We start from the raw sequence: 14,196 nt of genomic DNA, 5'->3' as shown, positions 1-14,196 counted from the left end.
TTTTACTGTATGGAAGAAGGCAATGGTAAACCACTTCTGTATCTTTACCAAAAAAACTCTATGGATGCATCTACCAGAATGACATCATGGCAGAAGGTGGAGAGGGTTTGTCCGTGGAGTCGCTAGGGATTGGAAACAATTTGACGGCATTTGACGAAGAAGAAGATAACACTCGGGTGCCATGTAATCACGTCAAGTGGAAACTGGTTAGTGCCTTCCTCCCCCCCTGAAAATCTAGACTTTTTTTCTGGGTCTGCCCACCCCAAATGGTTGGAGATCAATCAATGACATTTATCGAGTGCTCACTGTGTGCAGGGCACTGTACTAAATCAATCAATCAATCACATTTACTGAGGGCTTACTATGTGCAGAGCACTGTACTAAGCACTTGGGAAGTACAAATTGGCAGCATACTAAAACCTGGGAGGGTGCAATACAGTAGAATTGGTAGATGCGATCTCTACTCACAAGGCATTTATAGTTTACAGAGGGAGACAGCCATTATAATCGATTAGGGAGAGGGAAAATAGTGGAATATAAGAATATTTGCATCAGTATTGCGAGGCTGGGGTAAGTATCAACGTGCTTAAGGGGACACAGCCTGGTTTATAGCTGATGCAGAGAGGAGGGTGGAGAGGAGAAATAAAAGGCTTAGTCTAGGAAGGCTTTTTGGAGGAGATGTGATCTTAGGAGGGTGAGTGTGGTGTCAGATACGGAAAGGGAGGGAGTTCCAAGCCCAGAGGAGAATATGGGCAAGGACTCAGTGACAAAAAATACAAGAACGAGGCATAGAGAGCAGGTTGGTGCTAACGGAGAGGAGGGTAAAAGGAGATCAAGGAGTTAAGTTAAGAGGGAGAGAGCTGATTGACTGCCTTAAAGTTAATGGCAAAAAGTTTCTATTTGATGTGGCTGTGGAGGGCCAACTCCTGGAGGTTGTCGTGGAGTGGGGAAAGACATCATCATCATCATCATCATCATCATCAATTGTATTTATAGAGCGCTTACTATGTGCAGAGCACTGTACTAAGCGCTTGGGAAGTACAAATTGGCAACATAGAGAGACAGTCCCTACCCAACAGTGGGCTCACAGTCTAAAAGGGGGAGACAGAGAACAAAACCAAACACACCAACAAAATGAAATAAATAGAATAGATATGTACAAGTAAAATAAATAAATAAATAGAGTAATAAATATGTACAAACATATATACATATATACAGGCATATATAAGACAGACTCAAACGGTTTTCAGAAACATGATCCGGGCAGCAGAGTGAAGTAGGGACTGGAGTGGGAGGGGGGCAGGAGGCTGGGAGATCAGCGAGGAGGCTGTTGAGGTAGTCAAGGAGGGAAATGATAAGCATTTGGATCAACATTGTAGTTTGGATGGAGAAGAAAGGGGATTCTAGAGATATTATGAAGGCAGAAACGATAGGATTTCATGACAAACTGAACGTGTGGTTGAATAATAATAATAATCATGGCATTTATTAAGCGCTTACTATGCACAAACCACTGTTCTAAGCTCTGGGGAGGTTACAAGGTGATCAGGTTGTCCCACGGGGGGCTCACAGTCCCCATTTTACAGATGAGGTAACTGAGGCCCAGAGAAGTTAAGAGACTTGCCCAAAGTCACACAGCTGACAAGGGACGGAGCCGGGATTTGAACCCATGACCTCTGACTCCAAAGCCCATGCTCTTTCCACTGAGCCACGCTGCTTCACTGAATGAGAGAGATGTGTCAAGGATAATCGAGGGCCACTGAGCTCCTCTCCCAGAAACTCAGGATCCGCTTCCAACTCAGGCTGGGGGTTTACAAACCTCTAACTACCTCTGCCACCCTTCTCACTCTCTGCCTCTACGCCAGGCCCCGAGACAGTCCCCCCCCCCCCCCTTGCCTTGTATCTGACCACAAAGCATCGCGGCTTAAAGAAGCGGTGTGGTTTAGTGTAAAGAGAACGGGCTTGGGAGTCGGAGGTCGTGAGTTCTAATCCTGGGTCTGTCACGTCGGCTGTGTGAGTTTGGGCAAGTCACCTCACTTCTCTGGGCCTCAGTTCCCTCATCTGTAAAATGGGGATTAAGACTGTGAGCCCCACGTGGGACAACCTCATTGCCTTGTAACCCCCCCAGCATTTAGAACAGTGCTTGGCACATATTCATTCATTCAACCGTATTTATTGAGCGCTTACTGTGTGCAGAGCACTGTACTAAATGCTTGGGAAGTACTAGTTGGCAACATATAGGGACGGTCCCTGTCCAACAGTGGGCTCACATAGTAAGCGCTTAACAAATACCATCCCTATTATTATTATAGAAGGTAATCAGGTTGTCCCACATGGGGATCACAGTCTTAATCCCCATTTTACAGATGAGGGAACTGAAGCCTAGAGAATCAATCAATCAATCAATCAATCGTACTCATTGAGCGCTTACTGTGTGCAGAGCACTGTACTAAGCACTTGGGAAGTACAAGTTGGCAACATCTAGAGACGGTCCCTACCCAACAGTGGGCTCACAGTCTAGAAGGTCACACTGTGGACAAGTTGCACCATGGACAAGTGGCAGAGCCAGGATTAGAACCCATGAGCTCTGACTCCCAAACCCGGGCTCTTTCCACTTCTCTTTGGAGACTACTTTGCAGCAATGCCTGCCTAGGAACCACAGAGGGGAGAGCAGGCTGCCTCCAAACTCTCCCCTGATCTTCCAGTTGAACTAGGTTTAAGTCTGTTTCCACATCAGGTGCACGCTCACTTAATAATACTAATAATGATGATGACATTTATTAAGCGCTTACTATGTGCAAAGCACTGTTCTAAGCGCTGGGGAGGTTACAAGTGATCAGGTTGTCCCACAGTCTTAATCCCCATTTTACAGATGAGGTAACTGAGGCCCAGAGAAGTGAAATGACTTGCCCAAAGTCACCCAGCTGACAGTTGGCAGAGCCGGGGTTTGAACCCGTGACCTCTGACTCCAAAGCCCGCCGCTTCTCTGTTTCTCACTTTAACAAAGAGCGGGCTGGAGTCGCCGATCCCGCGGCTCTTGGGCTTCCAGGTGACTCCTATATTTTGAAAATCTTCCAGATATTCTTCGGGGAATCTCGGCCAGCGTGGTCTCCAGGTCCACTGCGCTGCACCCGTCCCAATGGGGGTGGCTGGGGCGGGGGAGGTGTGGTGTGTCTCTGATCCAAAAACTATCCTGAATCCTGCCAACACCACTTGTGGTCCACAGCAAGCTCAGGGATGGACCCCAAGAGGCAGCTCTCTTACCCAAGGCTCAGTGGAAAGAACACGGGCTTTGGAGTCAGAGGTCATGGGTTCGAATTCCGACTCTGTCACATGTCTGCTGTGTGACCTCGGGCAAGTCACTTAACTTCTCGGAGCCTCAGTTACCTCATTTGTAAAATGGGGATGATGACTGTGAGCCCCACGCGGGACAACCTGATCACTTTGTATCCCCCCAGCGCTTAGAACAGTGCTTTGCACATAGCAAGTGCTTAATAAATGCCATTATTATTATTATTAGCATAGTGTTTGTGGAGCGCCATCTTGTTTCAGTGCACTGTGCTAGGCACTTGTGAGAAGCAGCATGGCTCAGTGGAAAGAGCCCCGGGCTTGGGAGTCAGAGGTCATGGGTTCAAATTCCGGCTCCGTCGCTTGTCAGCTGTGTGACTTTGGGCAAGTCGCTTCACTTCTCTGGGCCTCAGTTCCCTCATCTGTAAAATGGGGATGATGACTGTGAGCCCCACGCGGGACAACCTGATCACTTTGTAGCCCCCCAGCACTTAGAACAGTGCTTTGCACATAGTAAGTGCTTAACAAATGACATTATTATTATTATTATTATTATTATTATTATTATTATTATTATCATAGTGTTTGTGGAGCACCATCTTGTTTCAGTGCACTGTGCTAGGCATATGTGAGAAGCAGCCTGGCTCAGTGGAAAGAGCCAGGGCTTGGGAGTCAGAGGTCATGGGTTCAAATTCTGGCTCCGCCACTTGTCAGCTATGTGACTTTGGGCAAGTCGCTTCAATTCTCTGGGCCTCAGTTCCCTCATCTGTAAAACGGGGATGAAGACTGTGAGCCCCACGTGGGACAACCTGATCACCTTGTATCCTCTCCAGCGCTTAGAACACTGCTTTGCACATAGTAAGCACTTAACAAATGCCATTATTATTATTCTTATTATTACTTGGGAAGTACAGAATAATAAAGAGACACGGTCCCTGTCTAACGAGGAGGGACAAACACAAAAACACGATACCAGATCTGTTGTTCCCAGGACATCTTAAGAGCCATGGGTTTGGGGACTTGATAGAATTTTGATCCCGAGGGCCTAGTTGGGGTGCGGCGTCCAGAAGGGAAGTTTGCTGTCAATCAGTCAATCTCCCCCTTTTAGACTGTGAGCCCACTGTTAGGTAGGGACTGTCTCTATATGTTGCCAACTTGTACTTCCCAAGCGCTTAGTACAGTGCTCTGCACACAGTAAGCGCTCAATAAATACGATTGATTGATTGATTGATTGATTTACTGAGTGCTTACCGTGCAGTAAGCTCTGTGTTGGCCCTATTTATTACTAGGGGACTTGCCTGAGTGTGTGGCTTAGGCAGGGACGGCGGGATGGATTCCTCCTCCCCTTCCATAAATTTCTGCGGGAATGGTGCTGACTTCGGCCACCCAAGACTTTCTAGGAGAACAGGACCAATATTATTATTTTATTTCCCGTACTTCAGTTGGCAAGCAAGAAGGAATTCGGGTGCTGCCAGAAAAATGAAAGCGGCTGTGCTTTCCCGTACAAACAGGAAACAAATAAAAAACAAACCTTCACTCCCCACACCCTCGTAATCATGTTAAGAAGGCAAGACGTAATTTTTGCTCCGCTAGCCCTGTGTCTGCGGAGACAGAAGTCGCGGTAGGAAACGCTATTCCCCACAACAGACGGTTGTCAGAATTCCCCCTGCCTTCAGGATATTTCTTCTTGGATGTCCCGCCGACGGCTCAGACTTCACTCCGACTCCAAACCCAAACTTCTCATCTTCCCACGCGAGTTAGAGTTTGAGGATCTTTGGGATCATTGTGCCTCTCAACATCCTCTCACTGTGCCCCTGTTGCTTGAATGAGTTGGAAGCGGGCAGGGAGAGAGGCGGAAAGCAGCGTGGCTCGGTGGAAAGAGCCCGGGCTGTGGGGTCACAGGTCATGGGTTCAAATCCTGGCTCCGCCACTTAGCTGTGTGACTTTGGGCAAGTCACTTCACATCTCTGGGCCTCATCTGTAAAACGGGGATGAAGACTGTGAGCCCCCCGTGGGACAACCTGATCACCTTGTAACCTCCCCAGTGCTTAAAACAGTATAGTAAGCACTTAATAAATGCCATCATTATTAGTATTCTTATCATTGTATCTGCTCTAGCATTTAGAACTGTGCTTGACACATAATAAGCACTCAACAAATGCAATAATAATAATAACAGTGCTTTGCACATAGTAATAATAATAATAATGGCATTTATTAAGCGCTTACTATGTGCAAAGCACTGTTCTAAGCGCTGGGGAGGTTACAAAGTGATCAGGTGGTCCCATGGGTGGGGGGCTCACATTCTTAATCCCCATTTTACAGATGAGGTCACTGAGGCCCAGAGAAGTGAAGCGACTTGCCCAAAGTCACACGGCTGACAATCGGCGGAGCCGGGATTTGAACCCCTGACCTCTGACTCCAAAGCCCGGCTCTTTCCACTGAGCCATGCTGCTTAGTAAGTGCTTAATAAATGCCATTATTATTACTATTATTAAAGTTAAGTGCCTTGAGTTGGGGGAGAAAAGGGCAGGGAGGCTGGGGTAATAATAACAATAATGATAATAATTGTGGTTTTTGTTAAGCGCTTACTATGTGCCAGACACTGTACTAAGCGCTGGGATGGATACAAGCAAGTCGGGTTGGACACAGTCCTTTTCTCATGAGGGGCTCAGCGTCTTAATCCCCATTTTAAAGAGGAGGTAACTGAGGCACGGAGAAGTGAAGTGATTTGCCCAAGATCATACAGCAGGCAAGTGGCAGGGCTGGGATTAGAACCTATGACCTTCTGACTTCCAAGCCTATGATCTAACCACTACACCATACTGCTTCCAGCAGCTCAGGCGGTGATAGGAGGTGGGGAAACAGCGTGGCTCAGTGGAAGGAGCCCGGGCTTTAGAGTCAGAGGTCATGGGTTCAAATCCCGGCTCAGCCAATTGTCAGCAGTGTGACTTTGGGCAAGTCACTGCACCTCTCTGGGCCTCAGTTCCCTTATCTGTAAAATGGGAATCAAGAGTGTTAGCCCCCCGTGGGACAACCCGATCACCTTGTAACCTCCCCAGCACTTAGAATAGTGCTTTGCACATAGTAAGTGCTTAAAACATGCCATCATTACTATTAAAATAATTATTAAATTAATAATTTTAATAATCGTTCTCGCCTGTCCTGCCGTCTACCCCCAGCCCACGTCCTCCCCCGGCCTGGAATGCCCTCCTCCGCACATCCGCCAAGCTAGCTCTCTTCTTCCCTTCAAAGCCCTACTGAGAGCTCACCTCCTCCAGGAGGCCTTCCAAGACTGAGCCCCCTCCTTCCTCTCCCCCTCCTCCCCCTCTGCATCCCTCCTGGCTTTCCTCCTTCCCCTCCCCACAGCACCTGTATATATGTATACATGTTTGTACATATTTATTACTCTATTTATTTAGTTTATTTGTACATATTTATTCGATTTATTTTATTTTGTTAATATGTTGAGTTTTGTTGTCTGTCTCCCCCTTCTAGACTGTGAGCCCACTGTTGGGTAGGGACTGTCTCTACATGTTGCCAACTTGTACTTCCCAAGCACTTAGTGCAGTGCTCTGCACACAGTAAGCACTCAATAAATACGACTGAATGAATGAATGAATGAATCCCGGCTCCGCCACTTGTCAGCTGTGTGACTTTGGGAAGTCACTTCACTTCTCTGGGCCTCAGTAACCTCATCTGTAAAATGGGGATTAAGACTGTGAGCCCCCCGTGGGACAACCTGATCACCTTGTAACCTCCCCAGCGCTTAGAACAGTGCTTTGCACATAATAAGCACTTAATAAATGCCATTATTATTATTACTATTCTTCATTCAATCGTATTTATTGAGCACTTACTGTGTGCACAGCACTGTACTAAGCGCTTGGGAAGTACAAGTTGGCAACACATAGAGACGGTCCGTACCCAACAACCGGCTCACAGTCTAGAAGGGGGAGACAGGCAACAAAACAAAATATGTGGACAGGTGTCAAGTTGTCAGAATAAATAGAATTAAAGCTAAGTGCACATCATTAACAAAATAAATAGAACAGTAAATATGTACAAGTAAAATAAATAGAGTAATAAACCTGTACAAACATATGAATAGGTTTCTGTGGAAAACCTACCAGTGAGTTGGGTGGGAGGGGTGGATTAGAGATAACAATAATAATAATAATGATAATAATGATGGCATTTGTTAAGCGCTTACTATGTGCCAAGCACTGTTCTAAGCGCTGGGGGGAGATACAAGGTGATCAGGTTGTCCCACATGGGGCTCACAGTCTTCATCCCCATTTTACAGATGAGGGAACTGAGGCACAGAGAAGTGAAGTGGCTTGCCCGAGGTCACACAGCAGACAAGTGGAGGAACAGGGATTAGAACCCATGACCTCTGACTCCCAAGCCCGGGCTCTTTCCACTAAGCCACGCTGCTTCACAGCATGAATCTACCCCAGTGCTTAGTATAGTGCTAGATACATGGTTAACACTTAACAAATCCTACAATTGTTAGTTATTATCTAATATATATAAAATAATATTAGAAGGGAAAGTGGTGGAAGCTCCCTTGAGAAATTTAAAATTTAACTGGACAAAAAACTGGAGTATAACCGGCAGACAAATAGTAATAATAATAACGATGGCATTTGTTAAGCACTTACTATGTGCAAAGCACTGTTCTAAGCACTGGGGAGATGCAATGTGATCAAGTTGTCCCACGTGGGGCTCACAGTCTTAATCCCCATTTTTACAGGTGAGGTAACTGAGGCTCAGAGAAGTGAAGTGACTTGCCCAAGGTCACACAGCAGACTTGTGGTGGAGCCGGGATTCGAACCCATGACCTCCGACTCCAAAGCCCGTGAAATTTCCACTGAGCCACCTAGACCTGGAAAAGTTTAGTGTGGGCTGAAATCCATTCTGTTTGCATGGCAGCTCTCTTCCTCTTCATTCATTCATTCAATCGTATTTATTGAGCGCTTACTGTGTGCAGAGCACAGTACTAAGCGCTTGGGAAGTACAAGTTGGCAACATATAGAGACGGTCTCTACCCAAACGCAGGCTCACAGTCTAGGAGAAGCAAATCACTTAATTTCTCTGAGCCTCAGTTACCTCATCAGTAAAATGGGGAATAGGACTAATTCTATTTATTCTGACTATTTTGACACCTGTCTACATGTTTTGTTTTGTTGTCTGTCTCCCCTTTCTAGGCTGTGAGCCCATTGCTGGGTAGGGTCCGTCTCTATATGTTGCCGACTTGTACTTCCCAAGTGCTTAGTACAGTGCTGTGCACACAGTAAGTGCTCAATAAATACAATTGAATGAATGAATGAAAGGACTGTGAGCCCCATGTGGGAAAGGGACTGTGTCCAACCTGATTACCTTGTATCTAGCCCAGGGCTTAGAACAGAGCTTGGTGCATAGTACTTAACAAAGCACTTAACAAATATCATTATTAGTATTATTATTATTATTCCTCTATATAAGCTGACAGCCACACCTGCCCTGAAATGGAGTGTGGCCCGGTTACCACGGGGGCCTCTCCAATAACAAAGTTGGTGAATTTGCTTGCATATGGGTAGTGACTACAGTGCTTCCCCATAAGTATCTGGTAAAAACTGACTTTGAAACAGTGTAACCAACCTTCACCGGCCACTGAATGGTCACGGAACAACTGCAAGGGAATAGGAAAAGGCACAATGAACCGGGAAATAAGGATAGGAGCAGAAGAGTTTGAAAAGGTCTTGCAGCCTCATTCTGCTACCTGGATCATTTATATGGAAACAAACAAAAAAATTCAGTTCCATCTCCCCACTCCTCAGAAGCTTCCAATGGTAATAATCCACCTCCACATCAAACGGAAACTCCTTACTGTTGGCTTTAAAGTATACAATCAGCTTGCCCCCACAACTGATCTCCAGCTACAACCCAGCCCACATCTTCGCTCCTCCAAAGCCAACATACTCACCGTACCTCAGACCGAGCCCCCTTTTTCCTCTCCTCCTCCCCATTCCCCCAACTCTACCTCCTTCCCCTCCCCATAGCACCTGTATATATGTTTGTACAGATTTCTTACTCTATTCATTTTACTTGTACATGTTGAGTACTCTATTTTGTTAATTACGTGCATATAGCTATAATTCTATTTATTCTGATGGTTTCGACACCTGTCTACATGTTTTGTTTTGTTGCCTCTCTCCCCCTTCTTGACTGTGAGCCCGCTGTTGGGTAGGGACCGTCTCTATACGTTGCCGACTTGTACTTCCCAAGCGCTTAGTACAGTGCTCTGCACACAGTAAGCGCTTGATAAATACGATTGAATGAATGAATAAACCTCAATCCCATCTACCTCCCACTGACGTCTTATCCACAACCTCCCCCTGGCCTGGAATTCCCTGCCCCATCATATTTGGCAGATCACCACTCTCCCCACAGAATTACAATAAAAAAATGAATGTGATTACTACAATCATATCTCTTCCAAGAGGCTTTCCCTCATTTTCCAAACCCCCTTGTAGACTGTGAGCCCACTATTGGGTAGGGACTGTCTCTATATGTTGCCAACTTGTACTTCCCAAGTGCTCAGTACAGTGCTCTGCACACAGTAAGCACTCAATAAATACTATTGATGATGATGATGATTTTCCCTACTCCCTCTCCCTTTTACATTGTCTATGCACTTGGATCTATACCTTTTAAGTACTTGATATTCACATCCATAATTTATTTTAACATCTGTTCCCCTCCAGACTGTAAGCTCTGGATAGGCGGGGAACGTGACTACCAGCTCTGTTCATTCATTCAATTGTATTTATTGAGCGCTTACTGTGTGCAAAGCACTGTACTAATTGCTTGGGAGAGTACAATATAACAACAAACAGACACATTCCTGCCTGCAACAAGCTCACAGTCTAGAGCTGAATTGTACTCTCCCGGGAGATTAATATAGTGTCCTGCATGCAGAGAGCACTTAATAAATACCACTGATTGATTGCATATACTATTGATTAATTGTACTGTCAATACAGATTTTTGTTATGTATATGGTTTCCCTGATTGAGGCTGTTGCATTACCTCAGTCTTCTTTAGATTTATTACCAACTCATAAATGGCTGGCTAATTCCTTTAGACCTTTGTAAACTTGTTGTGGGTAGGGAACATGTCTGTTTATTGTATATTGTACTTTATCAAGAGCTTATTACAGTGCAGTGCACACAGTAAGTGCTTAATAAATACGACTGAATGAATAATTTGGCGAAATCGTTTTATAATGCTTTGCATGTTTTCCTGGCTTTATTCCTCTCTGGTAAAGTTTTCGGCATATAGCCATCCTTCAAGGATTGTCTGAAGGATTTAGGATGATGGTGGAAGTCTGTAGAGCGTCAAGAGAAGCACTGTGGCCTAGTGGATAGAGAAATGGCCTGGGAGTTGGAGGAACCTGGTTTCTAATCTAAGTTACAACACTCATCTGCTGTGTGACCTTGGGTAAGTCACTTAACTTCCCTGTGCCTCAGTCACTTCATCTCTAAAGTGGGGATTAAAACTGTGGGCCCCAAATGGGACGTGAACCAAGTCCAATTTGATTATCTTGTATTTCCCCCAGAGCTTAGTACAGTGCCTGGCACATAGTAAGTAGTTAACAAATATCATAAAAAAAAAATTCCAGAGGGAATTTCCTCTTATATCCTATTCCCTTTTCATCTACCATTACATTGTAGAATAGATTGAACTTGCACCTGTTCAATGAATAATGTCACATTCCATTTCAGAAGAGTGCTCCCCTTTTTGTTTTAATTACAGAAGCTTTTCATGGGGAGAGATTGTCTAGAGGGAGAAATTACGGAGAGATTGCAGAGAATTTACCGCTATAAGTATGCTATAAAACAAAAGTCCAACATTTTTGATATTTTCTCAACTCGTTGAAATAGGGAGATGGTATAGCTTTAAAAACTACAGTAGCGCCAGGAATAGAATCAGAAAAAAGGTATCTCTTGAATTGGAGATGTGGACCTTATTTTAATCAGTGCTGTTGACTATTATCCTTCCAGTAATACAACCAAACTACCTAGAAAACCAGAATTAACTATTTGGCTTTTAATTAGCATATTAACACTTTTCCATAGTCTGAGCACTTTTTTCCCCAAATTTTAAAACCTAGAACATTATTCTTTGAATTTGAATTGTGAGAATATTACTTTCTAAGAGCATTTAAAATTATCCTCGGCGAATATCTACATTATCCAGATTTGTAGTCATCAAGTAATATTAGTGATAACCAGCGCTTAGAACAGTGCTTTGCATGTTGTAAGCGTTTAACAAATGCCATCATTAATTAATTAATTAACTCTGAAGAAAGTACTTGGCCCCGTGCTTAAGTCCTAAAAGAAATCAGGATAAGCTTAATAAGTATTGGCCTAAAGTAAAATGTAATTTTCTCCATCTTTTCTTCCTATTCTCTTTTGTATTGGTTTTCATGGGATTCTGAGGGGGGTTGCTGGAAGAAAATGCTTGTATTATATTCTTAACCTAATGACATGGGAGAGAAAATGGCATTATGTTGGCAATTTCTACTTCCCAAGCGCTTAGTACAGTGCTCTGCACATAGTAAGCGCTCAATAAATACGATTGATGATAATGATGATTGGTTAATTTAGGTGACACTAATAAATATTTCATTAGCTAACTAGAATTTCCAAGAGTACAGTGTTAAGTGCTTAGTACAGTCAGATTTCTGCCCATAGGAAGAGCTCAATAATACTATTGATTGATGAATCGATCTTTATACCCTGCAATTTCCCCTAAGTGTAACTTATTCTAAGGTCTGCCTCCCCTTCTAGACTGTAAGTTCCTTTTGGACAGGGGTCCTAACTACCAACTCTGTAATATTGCCCTCTCCCAAACACTTAGTACGGCGCTCTGCACACAGTAAGTGCTCAGTAAATATTATTGACTGATTGATGGTGATTTTGGAAAACAGTTTACATGAGTTAGTCATAATTATTACAAGTAGCATTACAGCTGTGGCTAAAACACATGTGGTGTTTTGTGTATTGTAATCAGTCAGTCCGTTTATCGCATTTCCTCCCTCATTCCCTACAATGAGTGGAATTTTTAGATTTGCTCGTTAAAAGGACTTATTGGCCGTGTAAAGCACTAGATGGCACTGCCTGACTTGCGTCCGGCACCAAAATCGCAATAGTTTCCTGCATCAAAAGATATCCACCCTCCCAAAACACTCGCAGTCTTTCAGGTCGTGTCAACTAATACATTTCAAATGTTCCCTTTTTCTTGTTCTCCAAGTCCTACTGCATTCTTGTTCTGTCAGGGTGATTGATAGTATTTCTCAAACTGGAGTTTTGGTCCAAATGTTTTCCTCTTTTGTTCCTTCTAAGTCCTCCTTATTGAGAAATATGCAGAGAGAGGGATTTTTTCAGCTCCTGGGATCAGCAGAATGGGCCGTATTCCCCAGAGATCATGGTGGTTGTGGGGAGGACGGGGCGGTGGTTTTTTTCTCCGTCTCCCCCTTTTAGACTGTGAGCCCACTGTTGGGTAGGGACTGTCTCTATATGTTGCCAACTTGTACTTCCCAAGCGCTTAGTACAGTGCTCTGCACACAGTAAGCGCTCAATAAATACGATTGATTGATTGATTGATTCCAGTGGTTTTCAGCCCTTTTTTGTTGTCTATCTCCCCCTTCTAGACTGTGAGCCTATTGCTGGGTAGGGACCGCCTCTATATGTTGCCGACTTGTACTTCCCAAGCGCTTAGTACAGTCCTCTGAACACAGTAAGCACTCAATAAATATGACAATGAATGAATGAATCACTGCCGAAAGAGTCACCCCCTCACCCGCTGCTACTTTTGGGTTGTCAAGACTCCTCAAGCCCATAGTCTTGGCGTTATCTTTGATTCCTCTCTCTCATCCAACTGTCTATTTATTTTGTTTTGTTGCCTGTCTCCCCCTTTTAGGCTGTGAGCCCATTGTTGGGTAGGGACTCTCTCTAGTTGTTACCGATTTGTACTTCCCAAGTGCTTAGTACAGTGCTCTGCACACAGTAAGCACTCAATAAATATGATTGAATGAATGAAATTCAACCCACCTATTCAATCTATCGCTAAATCCTGTTAGTTCAACCTTCACAACATTGCTAAATTCACCCTTTCCTCTCCATCCAAACTGCTACCACGTTAATCCAAGCACTCATCCTATTCCACCTTGATTACCATATCAGCCTCCCTGTTGACCTCTATGCCTCCTGTCTCTCCCTACTCCAGTCCATACTTCATTCCGCTGCCCGGGTCATTTTTCTGCAGGAACATTCGGTCCATGTTTCCCCACTTCTCAATAATAATAATAATAATAATGGTATTTGTTAAGCGCTTACTATGTGCAAAGCACTGTTCTAAGCACTGGGGGGATACAAGGCAATCAAGTTGTCCCACGGGGGGCTCACAGTCTTAATCCCCATTTTACAGATGAGGTAACAGGCACAGAGAAGTGAAGTGACTTGCCCAAAATGACACAGCTGACAAGTGGCTGAGCCAGGATTTGAACCCCTGACCTCTGACTCCAAAGCCCGGGCTCTTTCCACTGAGCCACGCTGCTTCTCAAGAACCTCCAGTGGTTGCCCATCCACCTCCGCATCAAAAAGAAACTCCTCTCCTCTGTCTTTAAAACATGTAATCATCTTGTCCCCTCCTGCTTCACCTCACTGCTCTCTTACTACAAATCATCCCACATACTTTGTTCCTCTAATTCATTCATTCATTCATTCAATCGTATTTATTGAGCGCTTACTGTGTGCAGAGCACTGTACTAGGCGCTTGGGAAGTACAAGTTGGTAACATATAGAGATGGTCCTTACCTAACAGCGGGCTCACAGTCTAGAAGATGCCAACCTAGTC

The sequence above is a fragment of the Tachyglossus aculeatus genome, chromosome 1 (genome assembly GCF_015852505.1).
Source record: "Tachyglossus aculeatus isolate mTacAcu1 chromosome 1, mTacAcu1.pri, whole genome shotgun sequence".
Taxonomy (NCBI): domain Eukaryota; kingdom Metazoa; phylum Chordata; class Mammalia; order Monotremata; family Tachyglossidae; genus Tachyglossus; species Tachyglossus aculeatus.
This window is presented reverse-complemented; position numbering follows the sequence as displayed.